We start from the raw sequence: 12590 nt of genomic DNA, 5'->3' as shown, positions 1-12590 counted from the left end.
CACAGGAAGGCACAATTCTCTCAGGGTAAGAGAAAGTGCAAACCTCTGTTTGCCCATTGTTGCCTTTGGCTCAAGGAGTTGTATACTTGTGTACAACAGAATACTGGGGCATTTCAGGAAGGGCTTGTGGGACAAGATTCTGACAGGGCAATGCCATCTGTACTAGATGTTTTATCCTGATAGCACTTCCTAATCCCACAAGATGCTCAAAAGAAACCACAAGTAGAGAATGGAAAGAGAGAGAAATCAAGAATTTAGAATAACTTGAAAAGACATAAATATAAGATTTAAGTGGGTGAAATACAAAAGCACTTGTCTTGATCTCGAAGTTGCTTCAACGGGTAAACAGAGAAGAGGCACGAAGGTGTGTGTGCTTCAGGCACGTGAAAATGGCTTGAGGAAGGAAAAAATGAGTGGATAAAAATAATGTGGAACTAGTGTGATTGGGAGGCACATAAAAATATATGACTTGAGAAAATAAACATGGGGAAGGCAGGATGTGAATTTTCAGATGTGTTCAATTTAGACACTTCATAAATTTTGTTTCGTTTTATCTTTGATGCCCTAGAAATATAAATCAAAATATTATACTTCTTCACCATCCAGGAGAGTTTAAAGAGACAACCCTTCCTGCCCTTGAGAAAAGAAAAAATAGTTTTAAGATTTAGGCCCTGGGTATAGTGAGCTTTCACAGCTAATTATGAAAGAGCAAGAGGGAGTAGAGGGTTTGTGAAAAGAAGTGGAAGAGCATGGAGTAGCTGAGGCAAGAGGGGACTTCCTCAGCCCGGAATGAGATTCCCCTGGGTGTAGGGAGTAGAAGGGGCTCACAGCATCCAGAATCTGTCGTTCCAGGAATGGCTGCAAGGTAAGCCTATGGAGGTGAGATCCTAAGTACCAGAGTTGCCAGCCTCCTGGAAGATCCCAAGGCCTGCTCAAGGCATGCAAGCTAAGAGTTTAAGAGACCTTATCAGGCTTGATGAATGAGGATGCCTGCAGCAGCCATGGCAAAAGGAATATTCGAAGTCTTTTGTCTCCAGACAGCCGTCGTGCCTCTTGTTTCTGACAAAGCTCTGAGATGGGATTAGGGGTCCTACTAATGTCCCAGATAGAATTGACCTCCAGTGAGATAGGCTTTAAGATAAAACTTGGATTGAATTCATGAAAAGTAGGTAAGTTTTCCCTTATGCTTGAGGCTGTGGACTGAGTTTCTCACTAACTACATAGCTTTCCCCAATATTGGTCTCTGTCCAAACACTAACAGTGTAGCTGCTCTTGTTTCCTGTGAAGGTAATTTAGATGCACACTTCTCTACGGAGGCTGTATTGTCTTACATTGGAACTCAGCACTTGCCTTTCCTCCCTGCTCCCCACTTTGGTCTTATGGAATCTAACACAAATACTGAAAGTGAATAAAATTACCGTAGATTTACAAGATTCCCCAAATATATGGAAGTATTCCCTACCCATCATTTCCTTAATTCTAGTTTAAAAGGATTAGGTGTTGACATGTATGGTGAGGGTTCCTCTGATAGAGTCAGGCTTCATTGCATTTGGTCACTAATTTCAGGTGTCTCGTCTTCTAAGTAGACTGGATAAAGGGAACTTAGATTTACACAAGCATCTGATCTGTTTTGCATGAATGGAAGCATGGAATTTAAAGAAAAAAGTTCTTACCTGAGGTAATTCTTGCTTATAAAGTTATATCAAAGTCCCATTTTCTCTTCCTTGTGTTAGTTCTCAGATGAACGCCCTAGGGTGTGGAGTAGCAAAGTCATAAATCTCTGATGATAACTCAGGGGTCTTGCCTTGAGAGAAATTTCTGTGAAGTAGAAGCAGCAGAGGGAAGATTTGGATTTGATTTGGGCAAGTGCTACTACCTATGAAGTGCTGAAAGCTTTGCAAAGGAAACATGAATTCCAAGGTGGAGACCACACTATCATAGACATGTGGTTGTATTTATAATGTGTTGGATTAGATGTAGAAGAGGGAAGGGTAGAAAGATACCAAATTCGTTTGAAGAGTTATCTTCTCCTAATGATAAGAGTATTACATGCTCAATTGAGGAAAATGTGGAAAATTAAATATAGAGAAGAAAACAAATCTAATTTCATCCAGAGATAACTATTATAAACATTTTGGTGCATTTCTATACAGTGTTTCTCTATGTATAGATACATAGAGAAATGCATATACATATATACATGTAAACTGACATTCCATCAGAAATGTGTACAATAACTTACTTAACCATCTTCTTTTTTAGGGATCTTTTTATGGTGAAAATCATTGTACATAAACCTTAGATATACTTCTATTATTTCCTCATGACAGATTAGTAGAGGTAGAATCACTTGGGGAGACAAAAGATATGAACGTTTCTGTGGCTCCTAATTTATATTATGAAACAGCTTTCTAGAAAGGTTGTGCCAGTTTATGCAAGAGTGCCCATTTTATTATATCTTGAAGATCTCGAACAGTATCTCTGAAACTCTTTGCAACTCAAAATGCTTAAAAATTTGCAGTGGTTTGAATTTACATTTCTTTGATTGTGAGCTTGAACATATTTCATGGTTTACCAGTCACATACATTTCCTCTTTTGTAAATGTATCTTTCACTTGCTTTTCTGTTGGGGGTTTTAGTGTTTTTCTTAACAGGTCTATTGTTATACTGAAAATAGTAATCCTTTGCTATATTTGTGATATACATTGTGAATTACATGGTATATGCGTAGTTCTGTATTAAGACTATACAACTCTTTGTCTTTGCCGTAATCTATTTTTGTTTCGTGTACATATCCTCCTCTGAAGTTCTTATCAATTCTGCAGGGGCCAAGTCAAATCTTATATCCCTGAGGTGAAATGAAACTTCTCCCCTTCTCCCCTTCCACATTACCATCATATTTGGTTTTGTTACTCTATACCACTTGTTTCCAACTGCTTTAGAGGAAAGCTTCCCCCTTTAGAAATAACTATTCTGTTTTACCCACTTTGATATACTTTCCAGTACTCACACAATCCTTTGTACAAAACAATTGTCCAATATATGCTTGTTGTGTTAAATGAAGTGACATCAAAGCCATTATAACTTAACTTTCAAAAGATGGTAGATCCTTATCATCTTGCAATTGCATGTGCAGTAGACTTGACAAAATTAGCTATAATCTGGTTGAATTCTTTTTTTTTTTTGCGATACGCAGGCCTCTCACTGTCGTGGCCTCTCCTGCTGCAGAGCACAGGCTCCGGATGCGCAGGCTCAGCGGCCATGGCTCACGGGCCCAGCCGCTGCGCGGCATGTGGGATCTTCCTGGACGGGGGCACGAACCCATGTCCTCTGCATCGGCAGGTGGACTCTCAACCACTGCACCACCAGGGAAGCCCTAAGTAGTCTTCTTGGACTTGCTTTCTTTACTCAATATTATGTTTCCAAGAGTAATCAATTGTGTTGCATTTTTTCTGAGTTCATTATAACATCTTTGTGATATTCCATTATGTGAATGCACTATAATTTATTTATCCATTCTTCTGCTGTCTCTACGGACATTTGTTTTTCCTTTTCTTCCCCCTCCTGTTAGGAGTATTGAGATGAGGAGCATTCTTGTGTCTCCTGGTGTACGTATGCCCAGAGTTTCTCTTGGATGCAAAGTTAGGAGTGAGACTGCTGGGTCACCTGCTATAACAATGTCCAGCTTTTAGAGATATTGCCAAATTGGTCTTCCCTCTCACCAGCGATATCAAGTTGAATCAAGTTTCCATTGATCCAACAGCTCTCCACAACCACTGAAATGATATTCTACTGAGTTTGAACAGTTTTTACATTTTATATAGTGATTGGCCATTAATTTTTCTCTTCTGTAAAAAGCCTACTTACATCTTTTCTTGATTTTTCTTTTAGATTGTCTTTTTCATATTGATTCGTAGGAGTCACTTATTTATTATGAATACTGATCTTTTGTTTGTTGTGTGGTATAATCAGCAAGGGTCCTGTCAGGAAAAAAAAACCACATCAATTATCTGAACAGGGAAATTTTAATATAAAGAATCATTAAGTAATAGAAGGTAGTTATCTACTAAAAGGGGTGAAAGATGAAGCTAACAGGTCCAGAAGTAGCAGGTGCATAGCCTCCCGAGCTCCCACTGCCAAGGCTGAGATTCAGACATCTTTGAAGAGGGAAAGGTCTCTTCAAAAACCTCCTAGTGGTGAAGAGAGTTTTGAGAGGGTGCGGCCAGAGCTAGTCTGTTAGAAACACCTGCCAGTTCAGACGGTGTGGGCAAGCTGAGCGTGGTCTCTAGAAGTGGCTCACCGTTGCTGGAGGGCATAGGTGGGTGAGAGCTGGTCTGTAGAAGCCATCAACTATTGCAGATGTTGTGGTGGCTGGGGGATGGCCAGAAGCTGGGTCTTAAGGTTTGATTAGGTTCAGATTAAACATTGTTGGCAAGACTACTTCATAGGTGACGTTATATTCTGCTACTTGACCACATCAGGAAGCAACTACTGGTAAGTTAGTTCTTGCTATCACCTATCAATCTCCATGATAAACCCACATTCCCTTTTTGCTATAAGATGAAATGAAATGTTGCACTCTGAGAACATACTGTTCCTTGATAACCTTTCATATAATTTTTAAAACTACTTTTTACCTTGATCAAATAATACATTGGGAATTGCAAAATGGTACTGATTCCAATTCTATGGTACTGTTGGCATTTATTAGCCTGCATTCTTCTGTAAAGAAGTACTCTCTTTTCATTTTTCCATTTTTCTTATGACAGCAAGTAAGCAAATACCAAAGACTAACTGATAATGTCAAAAAGCTGCAGAAGTCAGCCAGAAGATGCTTTCATGGGCCAAATTTGGGACAATTTGAGCACCAAAAAGAATAATAATATAATTCATTCTAATGTATTCAGTAAATAAAATTCATAAGTGTATAGTGATACAGAGAGCACAGAGAGAAAGAGATCTTTGAACTACTGAGTTTAATCTATTTATATTTTTGTTATGATCATCGATCATATGGTTATGATGATTATTATGATATTTGGAATTATTTTTATACTATTACATTTTGACGTCTATTTAGGTTCCACTTTTTCTGTGATTTTAGTTTTGGTGAAATGGAATTTAGTTGTTAGTGTTCATTTACTTTTTAGTGTAAATGAACTTTAGTGTAAATGAGTTAGTGTTCATTTACTTTTTATTTCTCCTTATTCTATTTTCCCCCTTCACATATTCTGAATTTATATACTATTTTCATTTATAAGTGTTTGTCTTTAAAAATTATCATTTATATTTAGCTTTCCAAGTCTCAAGATTAAAAAAAAAAAACCCTGTGTCTCCCTCCTGGACATACAAAGACCTTAGAACACTAACAAGTTATCCTTCTGCCTCATGTACTATTATTGGCCAGCATTTTGTTCTGTTTTTTCTGGGGGGGAGGGTGTTTTTTTAAAACATTTAAAATTAGAAATTATCATTATCTTATTTTTTAAATTGAGGTATAGTTGATGTACAATATTATATAAGTTTCAGGTATATATCATCATTATTATTTTATAAAGAAAATTTTGATTTTGATTTATGCTTCTGTTTAACATTTTATTAATTTACCATTCTTTCCAGTATATAGACCCTTCTTCTAGGCTTATTTTCCTTCCTCCTAAATTATATCTTCTAGTAGATGCTTTAGCAATGATCTCGTGGTAGAAAATGTAGATTTTGCTTATTTGTAAATTCTTTATTTCACTTGCATTTTTTTTAATGTTTTCTTTAATAATTCTTTATTCATTTATATATTTTTGGCTGTGTTAGGTCTTCGTTTCTGTGCGAGGGCTTTCTCCAGTTGCGGCAAGCAGGGGCCACTCTTCCTCGCGGTGTGCGGGCCTCTCACTATCGCGGCCTCTCTTGTTGCAGAGCACAGGCTCCAGGTGCGCAGGCTCAGTAGTTGTGGCTCACGGGCTTGGTTGCTCCGCGGCATGTGGGATCTTCCCAGACCGGGGCTCGAACCCGTGTCCCCTGCATTGGCAGGCAGATTCTCAACCACTGCGCCACCAGGGAAGCCCCACTTGCATTCTTAAAGAAACAGTTTTGCTGGGTGCCCATTTCTAGGTTGATTATTTTCTCTGAACACTTTGGTGACATTATCCCACTGTCTTCCAATTCCATTGTTGCTGTTGAGGAGTGTGTGTCATTCTAACTGTTCCTTTGTGAGGGAACAGTCTTTTATTCTGCCTTTTTTTTTAAGATCTCCTCTTTGTTTATGGTGTTTTGCAGTTCTACTACTTTGTATCTAGCTGTGGATTTCTTTCTCTTTATACTGCTTGTGTGCAGTTCTTGAATCTGTAAAGTCATAATTTTAATCAATTCTAGAAATGTTTCTGTTATTAGCTTGCTAAACATTTCCCCTTCTCTCTTATAACTATCCTTTCTTCTTCTAAGACTCATTTTATACATGCTAAGCTTTCTCATTTCACTCTCACAATTCTTTGTGTCCTTGTATTAGTCAGGGTTCTCTAGAGAAACAGAAAAATATAGGATGTGTATGCACACAAACACATACACACACATACTCACATGCACACATCTTGGGGGGGTAGGTTAAAGAGAGAGAGAGAAAGAGAGAGGAATTGGCTCACATGATCGTGGAGGCTTGGCAAATCCAAAATCTGTAGGGCGGAGACTCACAGAAGAGTTGCAGCTGGATTCCAATCCAAATGTGGTCTACTGGTAAAATTCTCTCTTCATCAGGGAGGTCAGTCTGTTTTTTACTAAGGACTTCAACTGATTGGAAGAGATCCACCCACATTATGGAAAATAATCAACTTTATTAAAAGTCTACCGATAATATAAATGTTAATCTTATCTAAACAATACCTTCATTCACAGAAACATCTAGAAAAATGTTTTACCAAATATCTGGGTATCATAACCCAGTCAAGCTGACACACAAAATTAACCAACACAGTTCCTTCCATGTTTTCTCTCCTGTTATTCTATTATGCATTCTGAATAATTTCTTTGCATCTATTGCAGCCACTGTCTAGCTCTCAGATTCGTTTTAGTTGTACATAACCTGCTATTTAATAATTAATTGAGTTCTTATTTCAAAAAATATATTTTTAATTTCTAGAAGTCATACTTTTAAATGTCTGCTTATTCTATATATTCTAACAGTTACTATTTGGTTGATCATCTGTTGTGAGTCCATTCTTCATTTTTTTAGAACATACCTGGATAACTGCTTCATATTCTGGACTTAATAAAATTCTAACATCTGCAATACTTGGGTTCTAAATCTGTTGTTTTCTGAATCTCAGTCATTCTAATTTGCTTTCTCGTATGTTGTTTTCTTGTATAATGATCTTTGATTATAAACCCACTGACTGATCCTAATAGGTGGAAATCCTGTGAGCCTAATTTGAGGAGAAAATTTGCTTCTGCTTTTAATGATATTCAGATGGTGTCACTAACGTAGGACCATTTCATCTCCTCATGATAGACTGGGCTCATCCCAGAGTCCCAGACTCCCCATATTCTGTTGCTATCTGTGACCACTGCCAGACTACTCCACCCAGATATTTGGTTCCAGCTCCAGGTAACAGTTGTTCTATCTCAGCTCATGTGTAGTTAATCACTCTGATAACAATGATCAATGAGACAATATTATCCTATATGATCAGTAATGATGATAAGGATCGTAGGTAGCATCTGCTGTCTTCTCTCCTAGATAGTGTACAATAAGAAAAAGGAGGAATGCAAACTGTGAATGTCCAGCTGAGAACATGCGTGGAGAATCAACTTCCATGGCAACTTTGAAAGAGTCCCTCTCCCCTGTAGGTCACAGGGCAGATACGGCTGAGGCTCAAGCCTGAGGGCCTGGTTGGAAGGCCTGTAGGGTATAACATCGATGAAATGCTCCACTCTACTAGATCTCTCATTCCAAGACAAGGGTGCTGGTGGGAAAGGTGTGGTTGAGGATATCTGAGCAGACACGTGTGAAGCTGAGAGATTTAAACCCTCCAGTCTCTGAGAATCTCTCTTGGCAGAGAAGCTCTCTCCTGCTGTATAGGAAAGCAGCTTAACTCTGCATCAAAGTCTTTCAATGACTGCACTATAGGCTGTTGTTGCATAAACTGATACCAAACCTCCTCAGGACCCGTCTCCTCACTGTCTTTTATTGTCCCCGGGTTCATATATAAGAGTTATATCACAACATGATCCAGAAAAACAATATGAGGAAACAGTTTTTGTCCCAAAAGTTACAGTACCTCACCAAATTCTATTGTCAGGAGTGTGAACAGCATGTATGAGAGTGAATTCTAATGATATTCGTTCAAGGAAGATGGACCAGAAGGCTTGATTGGGCTGAATTCTTTGCCTAAGTGTGCTCACATGGAATTCTGAATTTAATGTTTTGGTTCAGGTACTTGTGATGGTACCACCATCCTCTACTGCTCTGAAATTCCATTTTTGTCACTGAGATCAGGGAACCCAATTCCATTGCATCATCTTCTATCAACATCTATGGCTTAATAAGGGCAGCTACCAAAGAGCTGGAAGTGGAAGAATGATGACAGCCCCTCTTCGATATATTTCTTAATGCCTTGGTGACAAGAGGACCTTAAGGCGTATGGAGGGGTATGTTTAGGAGGTGGCTGAGAATACTGCATGCACTAGAAGCATTCTAACAATCCCATCTCCCTGAGCTTTCAGATGCCTTCCTCTATAACTCTGGTTCTCAAAGTGTGGGTTCTAGTACCAGCAATGTCAGCATTACCTGGGCACTTGTTAGAAATTCAACTTCTTGAACACCAATCTGACCTACTGAATCAGAAGCTCTGGAGTGAATCCCCCAAATCTGTGTTTTAAAAAACCCTCCTGAGATTCTGTTGCATACCAAAGTTTGAAAACCAGTGCTATGAGACTCTGAAAGCACACCATGTAAGAAGTCCAGCCACCCTGAGGTCACCAGGCTGGAGAGACTATGCAGAGAGACTACATAGAAACAGAGAAAGATGCCCAAGGACCCCCCGCATATCCAGCCCCTTGCCGTTTGGCATTCGCTTCTAATGTTTTTAAATGTGTCTTTGAATAGATATATGACTTTAAGAAGTATGTAGTGTTGTTTATATATGTGTCTTTCATTTGCATAAGTAGTATTGTCTTGTATTGTTTCTTACATTTTCCACCTAACAGTATGTTTTCATATATTTCTCATGAAATACCATACCACTGCATGGTAATTCATCATATGTATCTACTACCTATAACACTCATTCTCCAAATGATGGGCATCCAGGTTGCCTTCAACACCCTGCTACCACAAATGCTGATCAACATCCTCCTGTATGCCCTGCCCCACTTCATGCCCTGAAAAGAATATACTGATGGAGAAAAACTTAAATTCCCATTTTTACTTTATTTTTAAAATTTATTTATTTATTTAGGCTGCGTTGGGTCTTTGTTCCTGCGCGCGGACTTTCTCTAGCTGCGGCGAGTGTGGGCTACTCTTCATTGCGGTGCGTGGGCTTCTCCTTGCCGTGGCTTCTCTTATTGTGGAGCAAGGGCTCTAGGTAGGCGGGCTTCAGTAGTTGTGGCTCGCAGGCTTAGTTGCTCCGCGGCATGTGGGATCTTCCAAGACCAGGGTTCGAACCTGTGTCCCCTGCATTGGCAGGTGGATTCTTAACCACTGTACCACCAGGGAAGTCCCAAATTCCCATTTTTAATTAGAAATAATTCTTTTAAAAGATAAGGTTTTCCTGTCTGAAATTTTAAAAGACTGGTTGGGAGACAGCCAATGTGTTTGTGTGTGTGTGTGTGTGTGTGTGTGTGTGTGTGTGTGTGTGTGATATATATCACATACATACAAACATAACTCCATATTCTTGGTTTTTGTATTGAAACAAACAAAAAAGTAACACAAGTGACGTTGTTAATAGCTATGATATTTTTTACTGAAGTCTATACTAATTGATGCTTTTCTTATAAACTATGCACACATGAAACCAGCTAAAGAGTGCATTTCCCTGAGGGAATGTGAATTTCCTAGATGGTTGGCAATAACATAGTTTAGTAAATATGTAACCAGTTGTCAGTGAAGGAGCCATGGGTTAGCACTAAGTGCTTTAAGAATATTCATGGAGTTAACTGCTATCTTAACAACAGGTCATTCTTCAGGACTTATATCAGTATCTGTTATTTTGTGAATTTCTTAACCACTCAGAAACAAATGTAATGTCCTTAGAAATACAAACGGTATATGTATTCCATAGGCCTCTTGAAAACACTTCTATTTTATTATGTGGTATTTGAACTGTGATCTCATTTACACATAAATTAACTCTTTATTTTTTTTTACATCTTTATTGGAGTATAATTGCTTTACAATGGTGTGTTAGTTTCTGCTTTATAACAAAGTGAATCAGCTATACATATACATATGTTCCCATATCTCTTCCTACCCATGCTCGAAGGAGAAGAATGAGGAGTTAGTGTTAGTGTAACGTTTCCTCAAATTCCACCACTCCCCCCCCTCCCCTCTGGGGTTCCCTCGCTGATAGAGTGGACTAAGCTAATTGGCGAAACAATGAATAGGCTCATATATTAATAACCAGGAGCATATCTGATGCTTAAGGTCAAGAATTGGCTAAGCCAGAGAGGTATCTGCTATGCATTTGAATTGAGTGTATCCAGGCTGTTGGACCTCCTAATTTACTCACCCAGGAAAGGACAGGGGAGGATGTCCAGGTCTGATGGGGAGATTGTCTACAAGAGGCTGAAGGCTTACCCACTGCACACAGGAACAGGACCTATTGGAAATGATTGGTTTGGTTTCTTCCTTTAAGGCACAATTTCATTGTGCATTAGATAATTGTGGCTTAATGAGGGTTGATCCACTTGACAAATATTTACTGAGAATATATTTAACCAGATACAAAGAAGAACACACTTTATCCTAGGAGTTCACATGTTAGAACAATCTTTTACAAAATATGTATTTCAAAAAACAGGTGCTGGGCACAGAATAGATCTGTGGTCAGGAAAGTTTGAGAAAGGCTGAATTGTTTTGGTCTGCTCAGGTTGCTATAACAAAAATCCCAGAGACTGGGGGACTTAAACAACAAACATTTATTTCTCACCATTCTGGAGGCTGGGAAGTCCAAGATTAAGGAGTCTGCAGATTCAATGTCTGATAGGGGGCTGATTCCTAGTTCATAGCCAGCTGTCTTCTCACTGTGCTTTCACATGGCAGAAAGAGAGTGAGAGAGCCCTCTGGGGTCCTTTTATAAAGGGCACTAATCCCGTTCAGAAGGGTGTCACCCTCATGACCTAGTCACGTCCCAAAGGCCCCATCTCCTAATACTGTCACTTTGAGTGTTAGGATTTCAACATATGAATTTGGGGGGGACACAAGCATTCCACCCACTGCATGTGTTATAAATATTAAACAGGTTGCTTTTGGCAGGACTTCCTAGAGCATTTAATATGCAGAGGACATTGTGATTCTCCAAGGGAAACAGAGACTATAGAATTTCCCAAACTGACTAAGGAACTAATTTGGAGCTCATTTCAAAAGACACTGACCTCATCTATTCCCCTCCTCTTCTCCAGGTGCACTGATCTCCTGGCTGTTCTTTGACTATTCCAGCCTCTCAACCAGAGGCATGGCCTTGATGTTCCTCCTGCCTGGGGCACTTTTCCCCAGATAGACACTGCCCTGACCACTCTGCAGTAATTTTATTAATTGCTCCTCCAGCCCCCTTGTTCGCCCTTCTCTACTTTTTCTCCACAGTATCACCTCCTAACATACTGTACACTTCACTTATTTATTGTATTTCTTGTCTGTCTCTCCCCAGGAGAATGTAAGCTACTTGAAGGCAGGAGTTTGTTTGTTTTTTGATTGAAGTATACTGATTTACGATATTGTGTTAGTTTCAGGTGTACAGCAAAGTGATTCAGTTATATCTATATATATTTTGATTATTTTCCATTATAGGTTATTACAAGATATTGAATATAGTTCCCTGTGCTATATAGTAACCCGTGTTGCTTGTCTATTTTACATGTATATACACATTATATATACACATATATAGACACACACACAATGGAATATTACTCAGCCATAAAAGAATAAAATATTGCCATTTGAAGCAACATGGATGGACCTAGGAGTTTTGACTGTTTTGTTCACTCCTAACTTCCAATAGCCCTTGGCACTGAATATATGACTGAAGGAAGAACTGGTCTAGAGGAAGAATTGCTGTGAGTGAGAGATATATTGTGCAATAACCTTAAAATTCTAAACAATTACTTTATTCTTATCTGTGAATATTCTACATTATCCCTCCTCCTATGTTTTCAGGGACCTAAGCCTTTTTTCTAAAAATAATTTTTATTGGAGTATAGTTGCTTTACAATGTTGTGTTAATTTCTGCTGTACAGCAAAGTGAATCAGCTATGCATATACATATATCCCCGCCTTTTTGGATTTCCTTCCAATTTAGGTCACCACAGAGCGCTGAGTAGAGTTCCCTGTGCTATACAGTAGGTTCTCATTAGTTACCTCTTTTATACATAGTACTGTATATATG

This window comes from Delphinapterus leucas, chromosome 12, assembly GCF_059928025.1.
Source record: "Delphinapterus leucas isolate spDelLeu-1000000601 "Yukka" chromosome 12, BTC_Dleu_Yukka2, whole genome shotgun sequence".
Lineage (NCBI taxonomy): Eukaryota > Metazoa > Chordata > Mammalia > Artiodactyla > Monodontidae > Delphinapterus > Delphinapterus leucas.
The sequence above is the reverse complement of the archived record's forward strand: the minus strand, read 5'-3'. Positions refer to the sequence as shown.